General features: G+C 43.7%; 1 protein-coding gene and 1 long non-coding RNA gene across 2 annotated transcripts in view; one reads left to right on the top strand and one right to left on the bottom strand.

Annotated features, from left to right (window-relative positions):
* Window positions 1–1396: 1396 nt before the first annotated feature.
* On the bottom strand, window positions 1397–6725 carry LOC308458810. Its single transcript, XR_013977689.1, has 3 exons — window positions 6652–6725; window positions 3040–3100; window positions 1397–1964 (listed from the first exon to the last, which is right to left on the bottom strand). It is a non-coding gene; the product is annotated as an uncharacterized lncRNA (long non-coding RNA).
* The window catches only part of ATP8B1 (ATPase phospholipid transporting 8B1), a 68852-nt gene continuing 60543 nt past the window's right edge, over window positions 6723–15031 (top strand). Inside the window, exon 1 of the mRNA XM_080973420.1 lies at window positions 6723–7119. The gene's annotated coding sequence lies outside the window, so the exon portion shown is untranslated. The remainder of the gene's footprint in view (window positions 7120–15031) is intronic.

Raw genomic sequence — 15031 nt, 5'->3', positions numbered from 1 at the left:
ATGGTACGTTTGCAAATCTGTTTGCAAACTGAAAGGGCTAAACAGCAAAGTAATCCAACTCAAACACCTCTAGCCATTAAGATTTATTCATCAAGACTCCCCCGACCCTGAACCAGGAGTTGTTATTTTCCAACATTTGGGTTTAGCTCAGAATCCATAGCGGAAAGCAGGACTAGATAACTCATAGATCCTTCCCCAGTCTACAGTTGTAAACATGCTTTATTCACTCATATTATTCTTTTCCAAGTGACTAAGCACAGTAGCAGAAGCAACAACATTTTCTTAGGCCAAAGGAACAGTAGTTCCAATTATCTAGAAGGCACCATGTTGGCTACCCCTGCCTTACATTGTCTTCTAGGATCTGAGATTGGCGTGTCCCTCTCGATAAATAACTTTGTCTTGCCCTGTAGTTAGACCCTCCTACACCAAACAGAATTCCTCCAGTTAGGACAGAATATCTGGATGGACTTGTAAAGAGGTAAAGGCTTTCTGGGAAATGATATGCAGTGGTACCTCTGGATGCGAACAGGATCCGTTCCGGAGCCCTGTTAGCATCCTGAAGCGAACGCAACACGCGTCTGCGCGTGCACGGGTCGCGATTCAGCACTTCCGCGCATTCGCGTGACGTCATTTTGAGTGTCTGCACATGCACGAGCGGCAAAACCCGGAAGTAACGCGTTCCGTTACTTCTGGGTCGTTGTGGAGCGCAACCCGAAAATGCTTAACCCGAAGCTACTTCAACCCGAGGTAAGACTGTATAATGAGTTAAAGAAAATGTTTAAAAACACTTTTGTTAAAAAACCAGAAGCCTTTTTACTGGGTACAGTAGGCGAAGAGATACCAAAAGAAGATAAAATACTGTTCATGTATGCAACAACAGCAGCAAGAATCCTTTTAGCCCCAAAATGGAAACAACAAGAAGTACCAATGAAAGAAGAGTGGCAGATGAAGATGATGGACTTTGCAGAACTGGTGAAGCTGACAGGAAAAATCCGAAACCATCACAATCAAGTATTCCAAAAAGACTGGAGTAATTTATACAATATTTGAAAGATCATTGTAAGCAATTAACAACACTAGTAGGGTTATCTGAATACTTGTAATGAGATTTTTTTTACCTTTCTACGTTTATTTAAACTTTGAGGTATTTTGTAATGAGTAAAATTAGAATTGGAAAATATATATAATGCTGTGATATAAAAGTTACTTCTGAAAGCCAAGAGGTGAGAGGGAAGGAAGTTGACAGCTCTAAAGAGCCAAAGAAGTAAAGTGGATAATAATGATGTGATTATATATGCTTAAATGGAAAATAAATAAAAAATATTTATTTATTTTTTAAAAAGGACAGAATATCTGGAAGGGAGTGGACACATATAAATACACAAGAAGGTAATTTTAATTTATTAGTTTCTCCATTTTCAATCTTAAATTCAGTTCTGCACATTTCCACATCTGTTCACAATTTTTTAAACAGAAAAGTCCTCATGAAAATCCATCAACATCTTAACGCGCATTTCTCCTAATATTTGTATGCACTTTTGCCTAATATACATTTTTTTTTGTAAAGCAATTTTCCATAAGCCAGTGCATTTTTGTAGACACTTTGGTTCAATAGGTGCATATGTGTGTGTGTGTGTGTGTATTACTTGTCTGGAGAATGACATTGCAATATTCGGAGAGCTATGAAATGTGAAAGATAGCTGTCTCATTTCCCGTACTGTTTTGAGAAATGCGAATGAGAGATGTTTGCCTTTAAATTTGAAGTGAATTGAATTCTTTCCCCCATTGTTGGTCCTGACATGCATTTGCCTTTTGAAGAGTCACAACATTCCTCACGGCTGGGCTATAATAACTCTTAAGTAACCCATTAGTAAATTTACCAGTCACCTGGAGGTGGTGGTGAGGGAATGCTGTGCTGACACATCTGGAAGGTGCTATAAATAGCTTGGAAACAAGGGAGGAACCTGCAAAGAAAAAGGTGAATTGGCCACATCATGGTGTTCGAAAGATGATCATGTAATCAGAAACAGTAACATGGACAGCTCACGTTCATTGCAAGGCTATAGATAAGTGAGTAAACTACTTACGAAAACAGGATTTCTGTGTTATTTATTTATTACCTGCCCTTCCCCCTAGGTTCCCAGGGCAGGTTGCAACATTAAAAGACAAGATTAAAAACAGTTTTAAAATGACTTACAACCATACAAGATAACGTAGGTCCTAAAAATATACACCTCAAGTGTCAAAAGCCAGAGCAAAGAAGTGTGCCTTCAGCATTCTCCAGAAGCTGTACAATGAAGCTGCCAGACACAACTCTGTGGGGAAGGAGTTCCACAGCTTAGGGGCCACCACAGAGAACGCCCTGTCAAATGATGCGCGCGCACACACACACACACTCAGAGCCTCTGAGGGCCCCTCTGCCAATCTAAGCACTCAAGGGTCTGTAGGAAAGGAGGTGGTCTTTCAGATATTTGTGTGAGAAAAACAGCACAAATTCATCTCATCCAATTTGTCCAATTTACATTCATTTAAAGTGTGGGGAATGATTGCATGGATTAGATATAGCAACGCTGCTAGATCTTTTCTCGGAATTGTCTGCATTTAGGCACACAATTCCTTTCATGCAGTTTAGCAGGCAAAAACCAACCAACCAACCAACCAACCCAGAAAGAGAAGGAAAGAAAATGGGAGGCAGACAAAGCTTTGTATGTAGAGGGATGTAAAATACTGGCAGGAGGCAGTGCCACAGCAGGGGAAGTATCTCAGTAGGGATGTCTGGTGTTGCAGGAGCAAAACACTCCTCTGTCAGCCCGCTTAGTACTTCCCCTGGATCTCATTTCATGGAGCCCTTCCTAATTCATGCAGGTGGCAATGATTTAAAAATGCTGTGTGGGGGGAATTGAGAGTGTTAAAAAGAAGTGGCAGAAAGAGAGGCAGGAAAGATGGTGGCAGAAGATAAAGGGGGTGGACCCACCCATCTCTAGCCCCAAAATGATTACCTCCAAGAATAGCAATCTTTTTTCATTGATAGGCACCTACCTGCACATGTGGTGGGAATGCCAAGAAGTTCAAGAATCTTGGAAGCTTTTTGCAGAAATTTCTTAAATAGTAAAACAAGAAACAAAAACTGCTCATATGCTGTACTTACTGAACTTATTTGAGGTCATTCAATTCAAAACTGTACTGATTTTAACCACTGATTTCAAAACTGCATTGATCTTTTGGTTTCTTTGAATTCCTAGCAACGTTGGGTATAGGGCTGCTAGTTATTAACAGAGCATCACCGGTGTAAAAGTACTTTATGGAATAACATAAGCAAAAATACAGGTTTATTCACTGAGAAGTTTTGCAATTTACATTTTGATAGTGGGAAAGACTATCAAAATTAGAGGGAGGAGACTGAAGCATTAAACAATGGAAGAGAATGTGCAAATGCAACCGCCTTTACAGTTTCCCTTGAAGGATGAGGCACAGTAGGTTAAGACAAAGGTTTCCTGGAAGGCATAGGTTTTGAGGAGGAATGTGAAGGAAGAAATGACATTGCATAGGTGTTCTGGGAGGGTGTTCCAAACAACCGAAGGAGCAGCAAGAGTGAGGGTAGCAGACAGTGGTCATTTGTCTATTTTATCTGAAATCATTTCTAAACCATTTAATATACTGAGATATCATAGAATCATAGAGTTGGAAGGGACCCTGAGGATCATCTAGTCCAACCCCCTGCAATGCAGGAATATGCAGCTCTCCCATACCAGGATTGAATCTGTAACCTTGGTGTTTCAGCACCACACTCTAACCAACTGAGCTATGAGAGAAGGGCTATAAGGTTTCCCGGGGACAGTCCCTGGATTTACAAATCTGTCCCCGGACAAAATCCATCCCCAGATTTCATTTAATGTCCCCGGATTTATATTTTAAGTGTTGTAGTTTTTTAGTAGGGAATGAATGTTGCGCGATTGGTTCAACAGCACAAGACACATCATATGGGGACTTCTGGCGAGGCAAAATGGCGGGTGCCACAGCACCGAGCAGCTCCTGAAGCCAGCCAGAGCCAACTGTGCTACCAGGCTGGCTCTGGGCTGCTGAGACTGCCGCTGCTGAGGGGGAACTGGGGCTGCCCGGCGCGTCAACTGGGGGAACCACTGACCCCCCCCTCCATGACCCAAATCAAGCCAGGAGCGAGAGCGCCCGGCCACCTGGCTGACTGCCCAGCGGCGCTCCAGGGCCAGTAAAAACCCTGGAACCAATGCAGGGAGATTGAGGAAAGGAGAAGGAGGAGAAAGAGAGAGAAATAGGAAGGAGAAAAAAGAGGGGAGCCTCGACCCTGCTGCTGTCACCGCTGCTGAGAAAGAGAGGTAGGAGAGCACTGGGAGGGCAAGGACACGTGGCCGAGCCCAGGCCCGACCCAAGACTACTCCACGGCAGATAGTGCTCCAAGAGAACAGCCCAGGGCCCAGAGGAAGGCCGCGTGACAGAGGAGACCCAGAAGAGAAGATACTACTTCTTCTTTTTTTAAAAAATATTTTTTTAAAATCACTTTTCTTTTCAAAAAAAAGAAGTGTCCCCGGATTCTTTGAAAAAATTCTAGTAACCTTACTATAAGGGGAGCAAAGTATGGAATGTTAGAAAAATGTTGGAATGAAGTTATATGGCTTTAGTAGAAACGTTATAAGGAATTAAGTATAAATAGATTAATAGAGTATTAAAGGAAAAAATAAGGTTAGAATGAGTTAAGATAATTATAGAATAGAAAACAGAGGAAGATGGAAAGGAATTGCTGAAATAATTAACAGAAGTGGAATACAAAAAGGGAGGTGCGAGGAGGTCGTGGAAATAAGTGAATGAAAGACGGGATAATGAAATTGTTTGATTTATTTTATTGTTTTTGTTTTGTTTTGTTAGTTTAATGTATTGTATTGTATTGTCTTTTTAGTGTTTAAATTTTTGGAAAAGTAATAATTTTTTTTTTTTTTTTTTAAAGCAAAGTATGGAGGGTGTTGAAGAAAGGACATTGTTTGCTTGTTAGGCTGCATGCAGAGAGAGAACCGGGGTATGGGTTTAAAGAGGGGTGCCACATGGTCTGAACTTTGAGGTGAATGATTTTGGCAGTAAGGTTCTGGATAAAGGACACAGGCTTAAGGTGTGGCAATGGAAAGCCCAATAGGACAAAGTTGCAGGAACCGATAAACGAGATCACCAGACCCAGAAGACTTCATTCTTTGATGTTTGTGCAGCTGAACAAACAAAACCCAAAGAGAAAAGCTGGGCACACCCAAGGCTTGAATGGATCCTGCTAGGAAAGTTGACTTGCTTTCACTTCAGAAAAGACGCCCAACCCACACAGTACCAGAAGCAGGCTGCATCTCAGAAACAAGACTTAGTGAATTCAGTGGGGCTTCTTCCCAACTTTGTGGTGTTAGGATCTTACCCTGAGTTTGACATAATCATGGAATTGGAAGGGACTCCTAAGGGTCATCTAGTCCAACCTCCAATGTAAAAATCTCAACATGAGACACCCCCCATCCAATTTGCAACGTACCAGACCCTGCTTAGCTTTGCAAATTCGCTAGCAGTTTTAAAAAAACTGCTGTGCCACTAGATTCAATGTAGTTTGTCATAGCTGGAGTGATGGAGCTTGAGACAAGGGCAAGTTAGAACTCCTAGTGGGCACATGGAAGGAGTCATAGAGAAATAAGTGGGTGACGCTGTGGGTTAAACCACTGAGCCTTGGGCTTGTCGAACATAAGGTTGGCGGTTTGAATCTTCGTGACGGGGTGAGCTCCCGTTGCTCAGTCCCTGCTCCTGCCAACCTAGCAGTTCGAAAGCACGTCAAAGTGCAAGTAGATAAATAGGTACTGCTCTGGCGGGAAGCTAAACGGCATTTCTGTGCGCTGCTCTGGTTTGCCAGAAGCGGCTTAGTCATGCCGGCCACACGACCCGGAAGCTGTACGCCGGCTCCATCGGCCATTAAAGCGAGATGAGCGCCGCAACCCCAGAGTCGTCCGCGACTGGACCTAAAGGTCAGGGGTCCCTTTATCTTTACCTAAGCCCCACTTCACACGTTACTTTCATCTTCATGGCTAGCCCAAACCGCTGCGCCACACTGTTGCCCTCAGGTCCTGGTTACTGGCCTCCCAAAGGTCCCAAAGTTGGCCGCTGCGAGAACAGGACGCTGAACTAGACGGGCAAGCTTTTCTTATTAAGACAAATAGGGATTTCGTTTCCTTTCAGGTAATTTCCAGGCAATTATACTGATTGCATCTTACAGATTTACAACTTCCCTATTCTTTGTAAAGCACCTGCAATACCACTTTTTTTTAAAAAAAAAACTCTTTGGGAACGGGCGACAGTGACGCGTGTGAGGCACCTATCTACCACTTACATAGCGCGGGGAGTGGAGAAGGTAAATTCAGATACTGTAATCCTGAATGAACATGACCGGAAACCGAATTTAGTTCGCCTCAGGAAGGGCGCGCGCGCGAGCTAGCGCTGCTCCAGCAAACTTCCTCGCCAGGTGCGCTGCTTCCCACCCAGCCTTCTCGCGCGCGCCTGGAAACGCAGCAGCTGGAGAAGCGGCTGCTCTCCCAAGCCGCGCCCTTTCTTAGCGGCGCTGGTAGGCAGGGGGCGGCGCCCGCCAGCCGCTCGCGCCCTTACCTGCGAGTCACGTGTTCGCCTTCCGGCAAGGGGCGGGGCTTCTTCTTGTCAGAGGTGTGTGTGTGCGTCTCTCTCTCCGCCTCCTTTTTTAATTTGGCTTCCCTTTCTCTCAGGAGTATCCCAATTAGACTCTTCTTCCCTCAGACCTCTCCACGTCTCACTCGACTTTTTCTCTCGCCTCCACTCCCCGCGCGGAGGAAGACACCTGGTGCGCGCCTCGCTTTCTGTGTGTGTTTTGCGCGCTGCCGGGAGAAGGAAGCGAGGAAGAGAGAGCGAGCAAACTTGAGAAACTTGTTTGTCCACTCCCCGGGCTGGCTCTCCGCGAGCGAGCTCGTTTTAAAAGGGGAACGGTGTGGGGAGGGGGAAAGGAAGGAAGGAGAGGGAGCCGCTGGCCGAGAAAAGCATGAAAGCCAGCTGAGCAAAACATCCCCCGCCTGCTTGGGATTCTGCCTGGACACGGAGAAGAGGGTAAGCGAAAGGGGTGGCTATTGTTTGGGAGAGAGAGAGGGATGTTGGGAGGCGGAGGGAGGGGAAGGGGCTCCAGGTGTGTTGCAGCACAAAGGTAGGGCGACAACTTGGGGCAGAGTCCTGGGCTTTGTTCTTCTCACCTGCCCGTTGCATGACAGCGCCACAACTCCCCCTTCTTCCAGTCTTTCCCATATCTCTCCAGCAAGAAGTTGTATCAGATGCTGGGCGGAGGTCGGACTGTACCTCTGACCTAAGCCTTCCACTTCATTTTCGTTTCCTCTGTTCCTTCTCCCCACCCCGAAAAGACCGACCTTGTTTTTGAAGAGGGTCTTATTCTTGCCTTTTCACTTCCTGTTGTGTGTTTGTCCCCCACCCCCGTTTTCAATCTCTGCAAGGTTGTGTATGTGGCATGTAATGTCTGGGTTGGTTTTTGATTTGCATCTCTCAGCTGTGTAATCGGAACGTGGACGGATAAATTCAGGAAAGCACACATGCTCTGGACCATATTGCAACCAACTTGTTTTCCTGCTCACAAATCTAACTGTTTCTCCAATTAGATCTGGAGACATAAACAATGTCTGCAGTCCACGCCTTCGGAGATTCCTCCCTTTTCATTTCCCGTTCACAACTTCTCAAATGGATTTTCCTTAATTCAGATCCAGATGATGTTTAGGGATGGCTGGCTGCCTGTTAAATTTGTTTGGCGGATTCTTAGTTAATGATCCGAGATAAATCGGTGCTGCTGTTCACTGATGGAGGGGATTGTTGGGGGGGGACGGACGGTCTTCTGATAGCTGTGAATCTCTGTTTGTGAATGAGGTACCCGTCAGAGTTAGAAGACAGTTACACGTGCACATATCCAGTTATAGGTAGAGGCAGAGAAAGCAGGAACTCTAGTGTGAAGACACAAAGGCAGAGGGAGAGAGAGTTGTGAGTTAGTTGCAGGAAGAGGATTTGGGGCTCAGAGTTTTTTCCCTGGGAATGTGACACAGGGTGGCACTAATCTACTGCCTTCAGCCTATTTATTTAATTATTATTACAGTGGTACTTCGGGTTACAGATGCTTCAGGTTACAGACTACGCTAACCCAGAAATAGTACCTCAGGTCAGTGGCGTAGCGTGGGTTGTCAGCACCCGGGGCAAGGCAAGTAATTTGCGCCCCCTAACCCGTGGATTTGCGCCCCCTAACCCTAACCCTCAGATGTTGCGCCCGGTGCGGCCGCCCCCCCCTGCAACAGTTTCAGGTTAAGAACAAGACCTCCAGAACAAATTAGGTAAATTCTTAACCCGAGGTACCACTGTATTAAAATACCTGTCCATATCTGTCCTGTCATTTCTTATTAAATACTGTGCTCTATTTATTTATTTATTTCATAAAGTTTATATACAGCTTGATTGTAAGAACCTCAAAGCTCAAAGTTTTGATGTGTTTCTCTCCACCCCACCACTTTGAACCAAATTGAGAAGAAGAACCACCTAGCTATGTTTTAAGTTGGTAAGGTGTACACAGCCCCAGATACGCTGTTTAGTTTCTTGATTTACCTATGTATTCAGCAGGTAAATTAAGATACCAAACAGCGGGGGTTGTGTACATCTCACCGACTTAAAACATAGCCAGGTTGTTGTTCTTCTCAGTTTGGATCAAAGCAGCTTTTTTTTTTTGTTTATGCTCCATGGACAAATGAGAAAGGACTTTACTATTCAGTTTCTAATAGTAGAATCCACCATTTTCTACCTCTATCCTTTCGGGTATACACAATACCGAAAGCAGTCGCTTTCCAGCCTGGTGTGCTCTTGATGTTTGGCACACCAGCTTTAATCAGGCCCAACCAGCCAAGGATGGGGAACCTGTGGCCCTCCAGATGTTGATGGACTGCAGTTCCCATCATCGCCAACCATTGGCCACACTGGCTGGGGCTGAAGGAAGTTGGAGTCCAAGAGCTGGGCAGCCGCAGGCTATACACCTGCCTTAGACAGTCACCTGCAGCCTCACTGCCTTGAAAGATTAGTCAGGTGGCCCCGAGGAAAAGAGTATTTTCTGTGGTAGGAGCTTGTCTTTGGCTTTATGTGCCGGGTAAAATAAAGAGAATGGAATGGGCATGGACATTTGGAGGGAAAATGCTTTGGGTATCCCACCAGCCATTGAACCCAATATGTTTTGACTATACACAATTTGGACTTTATGTACAATCCCCAGAACATAACCTCCATGTAAGCCGAGAGTCGCCTGTATGGAAATCAGTTGGTTTAAGAGCTCCTATATCTGCATTCTACCCCAAAAGCAGCTTCTAATAACTAGCCAAATCTCTCTAGAGAGGGATTTCACTATTTGGAATGCTGCAACTAAAAAACAGAAAATATTGTTAGTTCAATATACGTACTACTACTGGCATGGATCTTCCTTGAATGAAATGTTGAGGTGCATGGTGCAGATAGAATCATAGAATTGTAGAGCTGGAAAGAACCCCGAGGGTCATCTAGCTCAACCCCTTGCGATGCAAGAATTGGCTAATAACTTGTTCCTTAGAATGTTTACTTGGAAATAAGTCTCCCTGTGCTTAATGGCATCTATTTCCAAGAAAATGGGAGTAGGCTGCTTGCCTTGGGCATTAGCTATGCTTGTTATGTGCTTTAACCTTTATTCTGTGATTGAAATACGTGTTCCAGGTGTGGTAGATAAAAATGACCCCTTCCTGGTTGGATATTGCTTGGGCCAGAACAACACCGAATATCTATAAGTGATTCACTAGAGCAGGAATTCAAGCAGGTCACAACCAGACTGCAGAGTGTGGTTAGTCTGGAGATTCCACCCTTTACTCCAGAATTCAGAGCATCCTTCTTCAAATATGTGCACTGTTTGCCCAGAGCTTTAGATCTTTCCATGGTAGACATGGCATGTAAACACAAAGTACTATTCCGAAGCGAAAGTGGGTTATTTTCCATCAAACAACATCAGTGTAGTTTGAAGGGGAAGAGCAAAAATTTACTTCTTACCACCTCTTGTTTATGTGGCTACAGGCTATTTGCTTGTCTCTGGGGTATATGCTTGTAAAATGACTCCATGTGGCAGCTTCTTTCAGATTCCTTTAGAATAATTTGGGCTGGCATAGTTCGTATTGCACCTGAAACAGAGAGGATAAGGAATAATAGTTTGTGGCTGTTCAGGGATTTTGTGAACTTGCTTGTTTAAACCATTTCAAGCACCTCTCCATACCCAATTAATGTTACTGTTTATTGAGTTTGTATGTGGGGTAGGAACATAGACCAGCTGTTAGCTCTATCGTAAGCCACTTTGTCTTAGTAAGCCAAGGTATGCACGAGCCTTTTGCTTCTATTGGCGTGAGCTGTGATTAAACTAGGAAGCCTCTAATTAGCCATAGTTTCACACTCTTGTGGTAAACTATAGTCACCAGCTACAGAAGGAGCCAGGATCTTTCATCAACTTTAAACCATGGTTTAAGAGCCTGGCTTGTTTTGAAGCTGGTGACCATAGTTTCCCAGTTTGGAGCAACACTAAACTGTGGTTAAGGAGACTTTCCTGTTCAGCTTCAGGTTATAGTAAACAGGCTACATGTGTGGGAAAAGACTCGTGCATATATATCTTCCCGACAACTGGATACAGAAGCTAATGGAATATGCAGAAATGATGAAACTTACTAGGGAGAGAAGAAATCAAGATAACAATCTTTTAAGAAAGGAATGGAAGTGGTTTATTGAGTATTTACAAACTGTAAACAGATCAAGACATTGGCAGGATTGTTGTAAAAAAAACCTGCAGTTTTAAATATATATATATAAGATATATATAGAATACTGTAGATGATTAAAAGAATAAGGCAATTTGGAGTATGCAGGAAAGGATGAAAATAAATGTAAGGAACTGCAGAAAGAGGGGGAAGGGAGTAAAAATTGAAAATGTTAAAAATATGGTTAAATAAAAGACTTGTGCATATATTGACTTAATAAGCTGAGGCACAATGACTGGAAGACAGCCCACATCAGCTCTGAACACATTATAAGTCCTGCATTAGGATTTAAAAAGAAACATTTTTTTACTATTGTCAGGGATACTCAGTTCCCCCGGCCTCACTTGTGAGTAAACAAAAGTAGAGGTATCTGCACTTCTTAAATTTTCTGGTGCCATGAGTTCACTCAGAATGCTTTCAGAACTACCTGGTAGCTTCAGTGTAAGATTGACACCAATGCTAGAGACAGGATAAACTTTACACTAAGATGGTTGGTTTATTAAAGGAATATTAGGTACACAAGGTAATATTTATATTAGGATCATAAAGGTGCTTGTTGACTGACTCTGAAGACCCGGGAGACACTGTTGCTGACACCTGCCTCCAAGTGGCTTTTACCTCAGGTCCTTAAACCTCCGCCCTGACCAAATACTCCCACAGCCCTGTCCAGCTACTGGGGACAATCTGCCTCTGTACCCCAAAACTCCTCTAGCTGTATTCCTGACTGTTTGGACAGTTTAGGAAGATTTTAAAAACCCGCTGGTGTCACTTTCCTCTGGTACACAGGGCAGCTGTTAGGACCAGCTGGCTCCAATGGCTCCCTTTTACTGGTCTTCACCAAAAAAAGGTATTAATAAGAAACTGGGTATTCAGTTCAGGCCCCAATATTTCTCCTCAGCTCATCTCTAGTCTATTTTTCACATTACCCTCATCAAATCCATTCTCTGTCCAAACTTCTTAGCTGACAAAATCTCAACTACCTCTCCCTCAACCAGCAGTTAACTCTCAAGCAACTAGAACCTCTGGCCAATCAGAGTCTCCTTTCACCCAGACCAATTAGTCCAAATTCATCCCATTCCACCTTCACCTAATGAATTCTCAATGCAATCGTATCTCTCTCTCTCTCCTCTCAGAACCTGTCATCTTGCCGCACCGCTAACCAGGCTTGCAACATCATGACAGGAACAACTCCTTGAGCTTCCTTGGTCACAGAATATTTCCCCCTTCAGAATACAAACATAAGCAGACATATATACAGCATTTCTGTTCTCTGTTCCTGTTGCTTAACTCTGTCTTAATCTGCACTGGAAAACTAGTGTTTGAATGTTAAGAATCCCAAGGGTTAATCTATGTAGGCTGGTGCGATACTGCACTGGAGAGAAACCAACAAAGTTTCCATTTAAGAAAGAAAGCTTATTCTCTTGTCTTCCAGTCACTTGGAAATTTAGCAGGATATATTCAATATGTACATTGTTTGGTCATGCATAACACTGCACACAGACATGTCCATAATGAAGCATCGTATAAGAATTCCTGCTAACTATCCTCTGTTTTGTTTTTTAAACACATGTATACTTTCTGACTGGGTATGGATTTTGTGTTCCACTCCTAAATTCATTATTGCAAAAGACTTAACTTATGCAGTCACTTGGAGATGTTTCACACCAGCGTGTTTTTTCCACAGTAGTAGGGAAGAGTTGCTGTGATAACAAAAGCTTGAAAACTTCCCTTGACTGCATTAGAGGAGGAGATGAGAGTACACAAGCCTGAGGTTTACTGTGGCTTATATGTGTCACACTAAACTATGACTTAGTGTTCCTGACATCCAAATTTTGTCTGGCATCCAAACAAGCTGTAGTCAGACTAGACCCATTGATATTGCTGTATATCACTAACTTTAGGTCCATTCATTTCAGTGGGTCTTCACTGAATAGAGATTAGCTGGATCCAGCCCTCAGATGGTATGTGGCACTTCCATAGACTTGTTATAACTAATAGCAATGGAAGGACTTGTGATATATTTATTATATAACCAGTTAAGCTAGTGGCCATCATCACATCCTGTGGTACCGAACTCCAAATAGGAGAGGAGATAGATAAAAATGATGAGGCTGTGGCCAGGCATATGAAATGTGGCCATTCTCTTAAGCTGCCGTCAGATTCCATTGTTGTAAAAAGCACTGGATTTGGAATGGAAAATTTCTCACGTAAGACCGGTAATTAGGAATTAGTCACAGTTCACACAAGCCTTGTATAATTCTTTAGAGCATGTTTATGAGACAATATTTGATATTTCTCACGCGCCAAAAACATCTGACTTAAAAATAGTAGAACCAAAGCAAACAAGGTATGAGTGATTCATGCTTTGTTTTAATCCAGTCTGAGTAGATCTTGTGATACCTCAAAGCAGTATTACCTTGGGAAGAAAGGTTGGTTGCTGATTACCCAGATCTAGTCTATTTATAGTATAAAATCAGTATGCAAAGCCAAATGACATCTGTTAAATCATAGAATCACAGAATTGTAGAGTTGGAAGGGACCCCAAGAATCACCCTAACCTTATTGGTTCGGGCCGTACTCTCCAGAGCAGGAGAAAACAAGCTTGCTCCATCTTCCATGTGACAGCCCTTTAGATATCTGAAGATGGCTAACATATCTCAGTCTCCTCTTTTCCAGGCTAAACATCCCCAACTCCCCCATCCATTCTGATAAGGCTTGATTTCTAGACCCTTGATCATCTTGGTCACCCTCCTCTGTACATGTCCTGCCTTTTCAATATTCTTCTTGAATTGTGGTGCCCAGAACTGGACACAATATTCCAGGTGTGGTCTGGCTAAGGAAGAATAAAGCAATGCTATTACTTCTCCTGGAGGGCACAAGGAGAAGGGGACAACAGAGGACGAGATGGTTGGACAGTGTTCTTGAAGCTACCAGCATGAGTTTGACCAAACTGCAGGAGGCAGTGGAAGACAGGAGTGCCTGGCGTGCTCTGGTCCATAGGGTCACGGAGAGTCGGACACGACTAAACGACTAAACAACAACATTACTTCTCTGGATCTGGACACTAGACTTCTGTTGATGCAGCCTGGAATAGCGTTAGCCTTTTTCTGCTGCTGCATCACACAGCTGACTCGTGTTAAGCTTGTGGTCTACTAAGATCCCTAGATCCTTTTCATATGTACTGCTGGCCGTCTAGGTGTCCTCCATCTTATTGTTACAAGTTTCGGGTGCCAGCGTTTGTGGGTCCTGCTGTCTTGTTGCAGCTAGGGCAGGGAGGATGTGTGTGACTTTCACTTACCCTTCCTTTCTCTCCCCACATTTTCCTCCTCCTGTGGGTAGTGCAAGGAAATTAGCATTGCAAGGTTTATGGCTGGCATTGTTGAGGCCTCCTTTGCAGGACATATCAGGGAACAAACAGGCTTTAGGATCCTGCAGGTTCTTATTTGCCTCAGTAAGTCCTGCTTAAACTCTCATCAACAGTGAAGCATTGCTGGTGCGAGAGCTTTCCATCCTCGTATCAGGCCTCTCTCACCACCAGCAGAACAGCGCTTATATCCTTCCTACCGATGCTCTGGGTGAAGGGCTCTGCTTTTGCAGAAGAGCATCTGAGCGTGCAGAAGATCCCAGATTCCTGGCATCTCTAAGTAGGACTGGGGAAAACCACCACAAATTCCCGAAGAACTACTGCTTGTCAACGTAGACAATACTGAGAGTTGCCATAGTACAATCACTCTGCGTAAGGGATCTTCCTGTGTCCCTAAATGCCAGCTGTAGGATTGCACCTTTAGTGTCTTGTTCGGAAGTTTGCTTCCTAATTGCTGCTCAACCTTGCAACCTTAACTTTATTCAATCTTTAAAAATTGTTTTCTTCTCTTGTTCTCCCTTGGGCAATCTACCAATGTTCTAGTCCCCAGGCTTGCAGGTTACAATGAAGACTTAGGTGAACTACTTGCCTGCCAAGTGTCTTGGCCTCCTTGTTAATTTTGCAGTTTCTGCTGTAGCCTGAGAGCTCTTTACTGAGATGACAGATTTGATTGTGAAGCAGGGGTGTGTGTGTGTGTCTTTCTTTTTTTTTAAGAGTACAAAACCCCATTCAACTGTTCTTGGCTTCGTCCTTGTCGATGACACCATTCCAAGTTAAATGAGTTTTTACTGCTGTGTTTTTA

Source organism: Podarcis pityusensis (genome assembly GCF_964106645.2).
Source record: "Podarcis pityusensis genome assembly, chromosome: 11".
NCBI lineage: Eukaryota > Metazoa > Chordata > Lepidosauria > Squamata > Lacertidae > Podarcis > Podarcis pityusensis.
Note: the sequence above shows the minus strand (reverse complement) of the source record. Positions and strands in the feature narration are given on the sequence as shown.